This window comes from Antechinus flavipes, chromosome 2, assembly GCF_016432865.1.
Source record: "Antechinus flavipes isolate AdamAnt ecotype Samford, QLD, Australia chromosome 2, AdamAnt_v2, whole genome shotgun sequence".
NCBI lineage: Eukaryota > Metazoa > Chordata > Mammalia > Dasyuromorphia > Dasyuridae > Antechinus > Antechinus flavipes.
The window spans coordinates 398,822,517-398,834,016 of record NC_067399.1 but is presented as its reverse complement, the minus strand read 5'-3'; the positions used below and the strand labels follow the sequence as shown (position 1 = coordinate 398,834,016).

At 42.5% G+C, this 11,500-nt stretch overlaps 1 protein-coding gene across 1 annotated transcript in view; it reads left to right on the top strand.

The window, feature by feature from the left end:
* Positions 1–2,655: 2,655 nt before the first annotated feature.
* PDGFRB (platelet derived growth factor receptor beta) overlaps positions 2,656–11,500 on the top strand; it is a 74,824-nt gene continuing 65,979 nt past the window's right edge. Inside the window, exon 1 of the mRNA XM_051978693.1 lies at positions 2,656–3,399. The gene's annotated coding sequence lies outside the window, so the exon portion shown is untranslated. The remainder of the gene's footprint in view (positions 3,400–11,500) is intronic.

The following is an 11,500-nucleotide window of genomic DNA, read 5'->3' as shown; positions in this document are numbered from 1 at the left end:
TTTTTATCCTGCCTATTTTTAAGAAATGTTTTCCTCATCTATTTCTTTATTCCCAAATGTTCAGTTCTTTTTCTTCTGTGTGACCTTCTAGCCTCCAACTTCCTACCATTCCTATTTCTCTAGGCTTTTCATTTCTTAGCCCTCCTTCTGCTTGGTTTGTTTGATTGTTATTTCTATTACTTTTTAAGGAATAGAACTCCCTTTAATGTTCTATAGAATGGAGAGGCACTCCTCATACCTTATACTGTGTCTTCCAGAAACTGGAGTAGCCTAGGCTTTGAGTATAGATAACAATAATTTGACTGAAGCAGAAATACAAACATGGCCATCAATGTAGGTCACTGCAAATTTCCTCCTGCTCACTGTATTGACTGGCAGTGAACATCTTCAGTCCTTTTTTTTTGCCGATGAATCCTTTGGAGAGCTTCAGTTGGCAAGGGCTTCTGGGGGGCTTTACCCTAACCTCACTCTCCTCACCTCGTTTGAACCTTGTTAGCACCCTGACACCTACTCTGAACATTTCCCTCTTCCCTCCTAGTTTGAACCAACTTTTCATACGAACCTCATCCTACCAACCACCTTCTTCTTCCCTGTTCTTCCTCTCCTCCTTCAGCTTTGACATCTTGACTTCCAGACCTTCTCTATTTTTAACTTAACTCTCATTTCCCTCTTTCACCTGAGTCTTCTTCCTTCATCCTCTCCTCAAGTCTTCCTATATATCCACCTTGTAAACTCTCTTTACAACCCCCAAATTTCAGAATACCTTCCAACTGTCTCTTACTCTTGTTTCTTTCCCCACAAATTTCTCTCAGGGAAGCCAGTCTCAGTTTCTTACAGGCCCATGGCTGGAATGGAGGTAATTGACATCCCAGACCGATAGCAAGACTTTAGAAACAAAAAAGAGTCCTCATTGCCTCTAGAGGTCTCTATGTAGAATGGGGAGGGGTCTTTGTGGCAGTGCTCTACCCCGGGGGGACCTTCCCTCCCTAGGAGAGGAGTTGCCCAGGCAGCCAGCAGAGGGGGGTACTGTTCTTTCAGCCCTGGCTGCAGCTTGGAAGTCTGGCTTTAGAGGGCAGAGCTGTTGTCTGGGCCACAGAATCACATCCTTTCAAAACTGGAAGGTACCTCTGAGGTCATCTAAGTGCAAACACATCTGAAACATGAATCCTTTCAAAAGCATCCTGACCAGGAGTCATTGATATCATATGCTAAAACTGGAAGGAGCCTTGGAAATCACATAATTTCTAAACTCCCCATTTTAATGATGAGGAAATAGGGACCTAAAGAACAGAGGCAACTGTAATAATAGCTAGTATTTATCTAATGCATAATCTCATTTGATCCTCACAACAACCCTACGGAGTAAATATTGTTCACAGATAGAGATTAAGTGACTTGCTCAGGGTCACACAGCTAGCAAGTATCTGAGGAAGGACTCACACTCAGTCTTGCTCTCTGCAAGTCAGGAAATGTTCTAAGCATTGTACCATATATGATGGTCTCTAGACTTGGCCTATAGGTACATAATGAGACAAGAACAGGACCACAACTAAATGTCTGGCTAATGCTCTTTCCATCATATAGCATTGGCTCTTTCCTTGCCTCTCGCCAAACCAACCACATCCTTTCTCTTCTAACTGTCAATGTATCTGCTCCCCTCTATCCCTTCTCTTTCTCCAAGGGTTTATGGCCCCCTCTGAGAATAATGGGATATTTTTCCTACAATGTCCCCTACTTTGCTTCCCACTAAGTTGGCTCAAATTCTAAACTCTTTTCTTTTCACCCAGAATTCCTAGGTCTGAAGGATCTGAAACCTATACCATAGCTCACTACTATCTCACTACTCCCCACCCTATTCTCTGATAGACTAGTGTTGCGAAACGCATAGGATTAGTTTTGTGCTTAGAGATTACTGGGCTCAGGGAAGAAGATCAAGTTGGATTGTCCAAGCAATGGGCACATCAGCAATGGAGGGCAGAAAGGGTTAACGACTGCTGGGGCTAAGTGACTCCAGATGTGCTGGACCAGTCTGTGGTTGATCATGACCAGAAGCCAGGCTACGGCTCTGCTTCTCTCAGCCACCCCCTTTTCTCCCTGGAGATACCCCTAGCCCCCAGTCAAGAAGGGGAGGCAGGGAAGGTCTTGCCCTCTCTGCTATCTCCCCCACCCCCACCCCTTCCATGTACACTCTAGCCCTGACTATAATATAGAACATAGCACCTAGAATTTTAGAACTGGAAGGGAACTTAGAAGAGAGAATATAAGAATCGGATGGATCTTGGAATGGCAGAGCTGGCAGGACCCTTACAAATAATCTTAGTCTAACCCATTTATTTTGCAGATGAGGAAAATGAGGCTCAGAGATTGGGGAACGACAGACTACCCAACAACATCGTAAAGGATGACCTCCTATTTTTCCTTGTCTCCTGGGGTCCCTCTCCCAGAGGTGCCCAGCCAGGCACTGCTCTATCCGCCTGGCACACAATCCCTGCCAACCCTGGCTATCACTGGGTTGCCAACCTGTGACTTTCCTGTCAGCAGCAGAGCCCCCAGACCCTTTTTTGTGCCCAGCCTAAAGAGGGGAAAGGAGGGGGGAGTCACCACCCTGGGCAGAGCAGGCTGGCCTCTCTTAATACAAATGACTCAGCTGCTGGCGTGGGCTGTGGAATTTCTAAACATCCCCTCATATCCTGAGAAAGAGGGAGAAGGCAGAGAGTGAAGGGAAAAGAGAAAGAAAAACAAGAAACTCAGGGGAAAAAGACCAAATTGAAAACAGACACACGCACACACACACTCCTCTCCCTCCCTCTCTCACACTCCCTGCCTGCCTGCCTGCCTCCCTCCCTCCCTCCCTCTCACACACCCTCTCTCACTCAGAGAGACCAATCAAAGGGACCTCTCCGGCCTTTCCCCCCAAGTTGTAGGAGACAGAGCTTGCTTCCTCACTCAGACTTGTGTCAGTTTCTTGCTGCTGCCACTTCTGCCTGAGACCTGAGTGCCCTGCACCCAGCCATCCTCCTCGCCTGGCAGGAGAAAACTTTGTAAGCAGAGTGGACAAGGAGGGCCGAGCCTTCCTTTGCCTCCTAACTCCTTGAACTCAGCCCCTTCGGGGTCGAGCATCCAGAGAGAGCACAATCTAGGCAGGCCCTCTGAGCCTGGAGTTTCTCCCAAGGATGCTCTAGAACTGTCTCCGTCCCTGCTGCTGCTGGTCCTTGGGGCCCGCTGCTCTCCCTGTGCCCCATTGCCCACTCCTGCTGCCTGGAGGCCCCTCCACTGGGGCCAAGGGAGGGGAGCTTGGAGGCAGGCGGGGAAGAGGCATCTGGGGGCTGCGTGAAAGTAGGGTGTTTGTGAGCAGGCACTGAACGAGGCGAAGGCAAGAGAATCCTGTAAGGCAATAAGGTAGGTGCCCGGGTCCCCAACACTCCCTGCCCCCGCCCCGCCCCATTTCCAGGGCCCCTTTGCCATGTTTCAGCAGCACTTTGGTCAAGTTGAAAATGGAAAATATTTTTAGCGAAACCAGATGGGAGAAGTCCAGAACAGGGTTGGGAGATGTCAGTTTGCGAGAGTTGAATCTCCTTTGCCATCCCCACGCCCAGTTGGCCCCTATGCAGTGAGCCATCCGCACTATAAGGGTCCCACTTTTCCCCCTCTTCCACCCGGTGCCCCAAGAGCTAGCACCCCACCCCCTTCACTCCAGCCCCCATTCACACAAAACCACGGGGTTTTCTGGGCTCCATTCTCCTGGCTCAGTATCTTAACAGCGGAGGGTCTGTTTGCCAGAGCTAGGGGGCGGGGCCTGGGGGGGATAGGGGTGGCTTGAGGGGCCAGAGAATGGGCAGGGTGGGAGGGGGATGTTAAGCATGTGGGCTAGTAAGGGAGGGGAGATATTGAAGGAAAGGAAGGGGCTGTGAGGGAAGGAAGGATAATGAGGGGAGACAGACTATGAAGAGAGAAGTGGGCTGTAGGGGGTGGATCAGACTGGAGATCGAGAATTAGAGTTGTAAGGAGAAGTGGGGTACTGGTCTGGGGGAGATTAGAAAGGGAACCAGGATTATCAGGGGAAGAGGGAAGGAGTGTGAGAGGGGAGTATTAAAGAATGAGACATCAAGATAAGCAAACAGAAGACCAGGGACCAGTGTTGGAGAGGGGAGACCCTCAGCTTCAGCCTCAGTCTGCAGCCGTTTTCCCAGAAAGGATTGGGCTTCAGGCCAGTCCCTAGGGCCGTCGAAGCCCCAGGGATTTAAAGGGCTTTGCAAATTTTCCAGATTCCTAAGATGTCCTTCCAAACCCCCAGCTGATGGGAAACTGTCAGTTTGTTGTAGTTTTCCTTATGCTGTTGTGGGGAGGGGAAGAAGAGGAGGGGACAGGAACTGAGTTTGGGCAGCCTATGAATGGAGCTAGGGCTCCAGAGTGTGGGGGGTGGGAATAAATAGGGGGAGGGGACAATAGAAGACCTCCTAAAGAAAGCATAGATCTTTCAGACCTCTCTGCCTTTTGATAAGGGAAGGGCCTAAGCAGAACTGGGGAGATGAGGGCAAAAAGAAAACCCTGACAGATCCAGCTCCTCAGTCAATGATAGTTTTTCTGGGAAGCTGTAGAATGGTTGTAGTATAAGTTTGTGCAAATCAGAGCATTGCCTCATCCTGTCCAATCTTTAGAAATCTTTAGAAATATTTCTCTAATTCTTTTCTTCTTCACTCCCACAGTCACTATTCAGCTCAGGTCCTCCTCTTCTTTTGACAGAATACATTATTAAAGTGATATTTTGTGAGTTCTTGGAAAAAGAAGCAGTGATTACTATGACCCAGCATGGGTTCATAAAGAATAAATCATGACAGACTAGCTTCACATCCTTTGACAGGGCCATACACTATACATAGCAGACCTGGATTTCAGCAAGACATTTATTATGGTCTCTCATTCTCTTGTGCAATGTGTTAGCCAGGAGTGATAGATAGTAGTAGGTTAGATAGTAAAACAGTTACTATTGAGTTGAGTTGACAAGCTCAAAAGTGGGCAAATAGTTCATCCTCACAGAAATGGTTCCAGAGCTTTTCTTTTCTACTAAAGTCCCTAAAGGCAGCCTCAACCCTTAACAACAGTTTACTTAAACTCCTACTTCACTGAGATAGAACCCATCTGAAATGAGCTCCCTTAGAATCTTCTCTCCTCCCTTAAAATTCAGTAGCAGCATCCCATCTCAGACTAAACTAAGACTAGCCTGCTAACTGGGTTCTTTTTATTATTATCTTTAAAAAATACATTTCCTTATGAATCATGTTGGGAGAGAAAAATCAGAACAAAAGGGAAAAATCATAAGGGGAAAAAACCCCAGAAAAATAGGGAGAAAAAGTGAACATAGCATGTGTTGATTTACATTCAGTCTCCATCTACCTGGATATTTTTATCCCATTCTCTCTTAATTCTTTTCTTTTTTTGTTTCAACAATCACTTCTATTATCATTCATCTCCTTTCTCTCCTTCTCCAGCAGCTCTTTCCAATGGATTTCCATGTAGGTCTTTCCATACCTTAAAGAAAAGAAAGTTTCACAGACTCTTCTATTCCATTTAATTAATTTGTAACATTTCTCCTCTCATTTATTGCCAACTTTTTGAAAAAGTTATCATGTGACAGAGATGTTTGATGATGTGGTAATATTTCCTCACTATCAATTCTAGCACAGTGGATGGAGCACCAGGCTCAGGAAATATTAATCTTCCTGAGTTCATATCTGGTCTCAGACACTTACTAGCTGTATGAACCTGGGTAAGTCAATTAACCCTCCTAGTTTCAGGAGGGTTTCAGGAGTTATTTCAGTTGAATAGCTGGAGGAAAGTGGTCTCCTTTTGTCTACTAAATTCAAACTCCTTCTCTTAGCATAATCTTCCTCCATAATCAAGTGTTACTCTTCTTTCACAGAAGAGTACTAAGTACTACTGTCATCCCTAGCCTGGACTCTTTAGTTAAATTGAGATGCTCCCTCCTCAATGAGTTTCACAAATTGAGTCCTTGACTTTACTGTTGTTGTTTTCTATGTCTGAAGTCCCTTCTTTCCTTTTAATCTCTACTTCTATTGAATTTTAAGGTATCTCCCTGAGGCAGCTTGATGAGAGAGTGGATAGAGTATTACATCTTGAGTCAAGAAGTCCTCAGACACTTATAATTTTATGATTATAAATAAAAAACTCATTTAACCTTTATTTGCCTCAATTGTAAAATGGGAATAATAATAATAATAATAATAATAATAACAATACCTACTTTCCAGGGTTGTTGTGAGGACCAAATGAAATAATATTTTTGAAATGCTTAGCACAAGGACTGGCACATAGTAGCACTTAATAAATGCTTGTTTCTTTGCTATCTATACTTTAAAGTCCAATTATGATGTTATATCAGCTAGGAAGTCTTTTATGATTCCCTCAGTCAATAATATTTTTTCCCTTCATGGATGCTGAAAACCTATTGCTTCTATTTGTTCTGCCCTTGTTAGATATAGTGTGGTAGCCTGAGTTCAGCTTGGATAACCCTGGACTAATCATTTTTTATCTGTAATATGAGAACAATGATACTTGCAATATTCAACTCATAGGGTGACAGGAGAAAATCACTTTGTAAACCTTAAAACACTTATTGTTATGTCAAACAGCTGTGTTTGACTCTCTGAGACCCTTTTTGGGGTTTTCTTGATAAAGATCCTGAAATGCTTTACCATTTCCTTTTTAAGATAGTTTTATAAATGAGGAAACTGAGACAAACAAGTTAAATGATTTGCACAGGGTCACACAGCTAGTAAGTATCTAAGGTTGTCTTTGAACTTAGGTCCTCCTGACTCCAGGGGGAGGAGGGGTACTACTCTATCCATTGTGTCACTTAGCTGCTCTTGAAATACTATACTATATGAATATTTTGTTTCATGTCTTATTTATTTGTGTTTATATTATATCTCCATATTATACAGTAAAGTAAATGAGAGAAAGGGTTATATTTTTATTTAATCTTTGTGTTTCCTCAGCACCTCTAGCAGGGCTCTGTACTCAATTAAGTATGTGCTTAATAAATGTTTATTATTGAATGGAATTGAATAAACAGAAGCTCCTGCTGTCCTGGCTATATTCTCCCAGAAAGAGGCCATAGGGGCCAAGGGGAATTTATCACAATGCACCAGGGTTAGTCAGTCCCCCTGGATTCCCTTCCTTTTTGAGGAGTTGTCTCTTAGGACAGCTTTGAAACCCTTCCCTGCTGCTTTGCCCTCTGATGTGATGGCAGGCAGAGACAGTTTTAGATCCATTAACCCCTCCTCTCCCCCATTTGAAGGGTTATTTCAAGTCCCTTCTGTCTGCCTCTCCCTATCTTGGGAAGCCTTGCATTTCTGTGTATGGAGATGATACTTTGAAAATCTGCCAGTGAATGCCCTCTGAAAGGAAAGAGTTTCATAGATAGGGGAAATCTTTAGGGAAGGGAATGAGCATTTATATAGTATTTACTGTGGACTCGGTACAGTGCTAAGCACATTTACTAATATGATCTTACGTGATTCTCATAAACAACTTGAGAGATAGGAGCTATTATTATCCCCATTTTACAACTGAGGAAATTTAAGATAACTAAGTGATTTTCTCAGGGTTCCAAAGCTGGGAAGTATCTGAGGCCAGTTTTGAACTCATATCTTCCTAATGCCAGATCCAATACTTCATCTACTATACCACAAACTATCTTTAAAAATGTAATTTTTAATGTAACTTTAAATTACATTCTAGAATATAATTGTTAAATTTGTTTTTTGTGTTTCCTGCATTTCTCAATATATCCCCATTCTTCCCTTCCCAGTATGCCTAACCTTTAGAGCTAAGTTCAAACTCGTAACATTTGAGGTCCTCAAAAATCTTGAAACACTCCATTTTTTTCAGCCTTGTCTCAAACTACTTTCCACATCTTTTCCAGTCAAACTGGACAATTATCTGTTCCTAAAGCAGGGACTTTTACCTGAAGTCTTTGAATTTCTGCTTTGCTGTTTAAAAAATATTTTGTTAGCTATACTGCAATATACCATTTTCTTTGTATTCTTGTATGTTTTATACCTTTAAAATCATAATTTTGATAGAGTCCATTGGTTTTCCTGCACTTCCAAAGGAATTTATGACACACACACACAAAATATTAAGAACCTCTGCTTTATAACAAAGAAAAAGAGGGAAAAACCAATAAGTCAAAACTAATTAACCAAGGCATTGGCCGGCCACCTCCTACATCAGAAGCAGTATTCCATTGCCATCCACACTCCCTGTACTGATATAGTCACAACAGAAACTCAAGGACTTAGCCTCACTATTTTGTTGCTGTGGACCTTTTTAATCATGTCTGATTCTTCATGATCTTATTTAGGATGATTTGCCATTTCCTTCATTTTGCAGATGAGGAAATTGAGACAAACAAGGTTAAGGGACTTGCCAGGAGTAGTCAGTGGAGAGATTCAGATTTATGAAGATGAGACTTTTTGACTCCAGGCCCAGAATTTTCATCACTGAGCTACCTGGCCATCTTCACCACAGGGAATGAAAAATCCAGGGTGATTTCTATAGGGCTGTGCCTGGCTTCTTTGTAGGGTACACAGAACCTGGGGGGGGATGCTGGTAACTACATTGAGAACAATAGATGTAGGCAGATGGCATGGGACGGTATAGAGATCACAAGGCAGACATTTGGGAGATGTGCTTTTAGTGCTGGCTTTTTCATGAACTTGGTATGTGATCCATAGGCAAATCACTTTGCCTATCAGTCAAGGCCATGAAAAGCACACTGGATTGATGGATTGACAGGTTCAAATGCTGTGTCTGCAAATTATATTCCTTGGGTCTCCAAGAGCAGATCACATAGCCTCTCTTGACCTTCTGTAAAGTGAGAGGGTTAGACTGGAAGACCTTTTAAGTCCATTCCAGTTCTAAATCCATGAACCTATCATCCTCTCCAGTTCTGACAGTTTATGTGCTCTCTTTTCACAGTCTTATTCTCTGAGGGTCTCAAAGGAAACCCTGTCTGATCCCCTGGTTCTGCCCCTCTGCATGGGTTCTTGGTGGTTCTGGGATGCTGCTCTTGGCTCGTAAATCTGAGGTTTTCCTGACTAAAATTGGATTGGGGGAATTTCCATAGCCAAAAGTCCCAGCACAACAACTGTCTCTTTGCTTGGAAAATGGACCCTTTAGGAATGTGTAAACAGTGTACTTCTTTCCTCTCTGCCCCAGTCATTTTACCAAGTCTTCTCCTTTTTAAAGAATGATGGATTTGTAATCTGAGGTCCTGAATCTAAATCTAGGCTCTTTGTCTGAATCCAAATCCTTTTGTCCTTTTGAATCTCAGTTTCTTCATCTGTAAAATGGGGGGAATTCCTCTTATCTATTCTAGCCTGCTGAGGCTGCCAGTCATGAGATCTTGAGTTGGATAGAACCTCAGGGACCCACTAATCCAACCCCCTCACTTGGCAGATCAAGAAAGTGGATTTGTCCAAGGTCATCTGGGATAGCAGCTGAACACAGATTCTTTGACTCTGCTTTTTCTACCATATGGTGAAGTCTATGAATCAACTTCCAAAATCTGAAAAAAATTTTTTGGAGGGAATTAGAGTTCAGTGACTTGCCTAGGATCACACATTTAGAAATTATTTTAGATTAGATTATTAATAATTAGAAATTATTAGAAATTTAGAAATACATTAGAAAGTATCTAAAGCCAGATTTTATGTGCTTCCTGATTCCAGGACTGGTGCTTTATCCACTGTGTCATCTAGCTGTCCCTGAATTGTCTTCCTTAAAGCATAGCTCTTTTCCCCTTGCTCAAGTATCACTGTCCCCTGCAACAGGATAAAAGGCAAATTCCTTAGCCTGGCATTCAAGACCCTTGTAATCTAGTGCTACATTACTTTCCTTCATATCACTCTTCTCCCAAAATTCCTCAATTCTACTGACAGATCAGTTTAAATAAAACTGATACTTTACAGACCCCTTAGAGTTGCATTTTGCTTTTCCACCTAGGGGTCTTAGCTCAGGACATCCTCTATGCCTACAATATCTTTTCATCCCTACTCTAGCCCTGCCTGTTGAAATCCTATATCACTTCAAATATCACATTTGCAAAATCTTACTCAGGTGTGCTAGTCAATACTTTACAAGTGGCTCTCTGAAAAGAGAGAAGACATTTTGAACTTTTAAATATGCATCATTAACATTTTCCCTATATTTTTCTTAATTTTAGACAATTGACAAAACAATAAATTAAGCCCTGATTTATAGCATTTACTACAAATTTCAGAATTGTAAATACTTACACTGGAAATTTAACAGTTGACTCTTGGGATTCTATTTGAGCTGGCTTCAGCAGGTACCTGAGCTTACTTGATTCTACCAGTTAGAAAGTAAGAAAACAACCCATCCTCCTTTGAACCTCCCTAAATCTTGATGAGGACCACTTCAGTGCACATGTGTACACACACACAGACACATATACTTTGTACTTATTTTAACTCGTGCTGTTTGTCGTGAGATAAACAAGGTTAAGGGACTTGCCCAGAATCACACACCTAGTAGTCAGTGGAGAGATTCAGATTTATCTCTTCCTCATTTTATCCCTCACTTTCCTGAGGGCAGAGACTTCATATACATCTTAGAATTTTTCCCAGCACCTAGCACAAAGTTCTGTTCATAGCAAGTTCTTGATGAATATTTTTTTGGACTAACTGAAGGTACTCAATTGATCCTGGAGATCCTGGAGAAAAAGAAGGACCCAAGAAGCCCGCAGTTAGTGTAAGAATGGAGTATTCTCTGGGAATTCTGTGATTGGGAGGAATGAGGATCTTGTACATCATCCAATTCTGCTGTTGAAAAACCACCCCCACTCCATTCCTCATACCCCCTCACAATTTTGAGAATAATCTCGATGCTTACTCACTGGTACCAAGGGCTCAGAGGGAGATGGTGATTCACAGAGGGGATGAGAGATCAATAAAGGAATAAAGTTTCAGTGAGGGAATTGGGTTTCAGTGTAGGAATTGGAATTCAGTGAAAGGAATGATGAATAAGAGTGAGAGAATGGAAGCTCAGCAAAGGAATGAAAGTTCAGCAAAAGAATAGAGGCTCAGTGAGGAGATAGAGACAGTGAGAATGAGAGATGGTCAGAGAATAAAAGATCACAGAAGGATATGGGGCTTAGTAAGTAGAATGGAGAAACAAAATCATTCCTTGGTCTAGATAATAATAAAAGATCCATAAATGGGTAGGAAATGGCATTGCTCAATTTTTATTTCCAGAATAAATTATGTTTTCCCAGCCAGAGTTGTCTTAACTATTTTTCAAATGGTATTAGGAGAGTCCTGTTTCATCTCTTTCTTTGAATTATAATTACTTCCAGATCTTGTTTTAACATTCTGTGCTCCATGTTCTAACCGTAGATCTACCTTTTAAGACTGAGAGCACTAGGGGGCAGAGCGAGTAGTACTTTGGGCTTGGA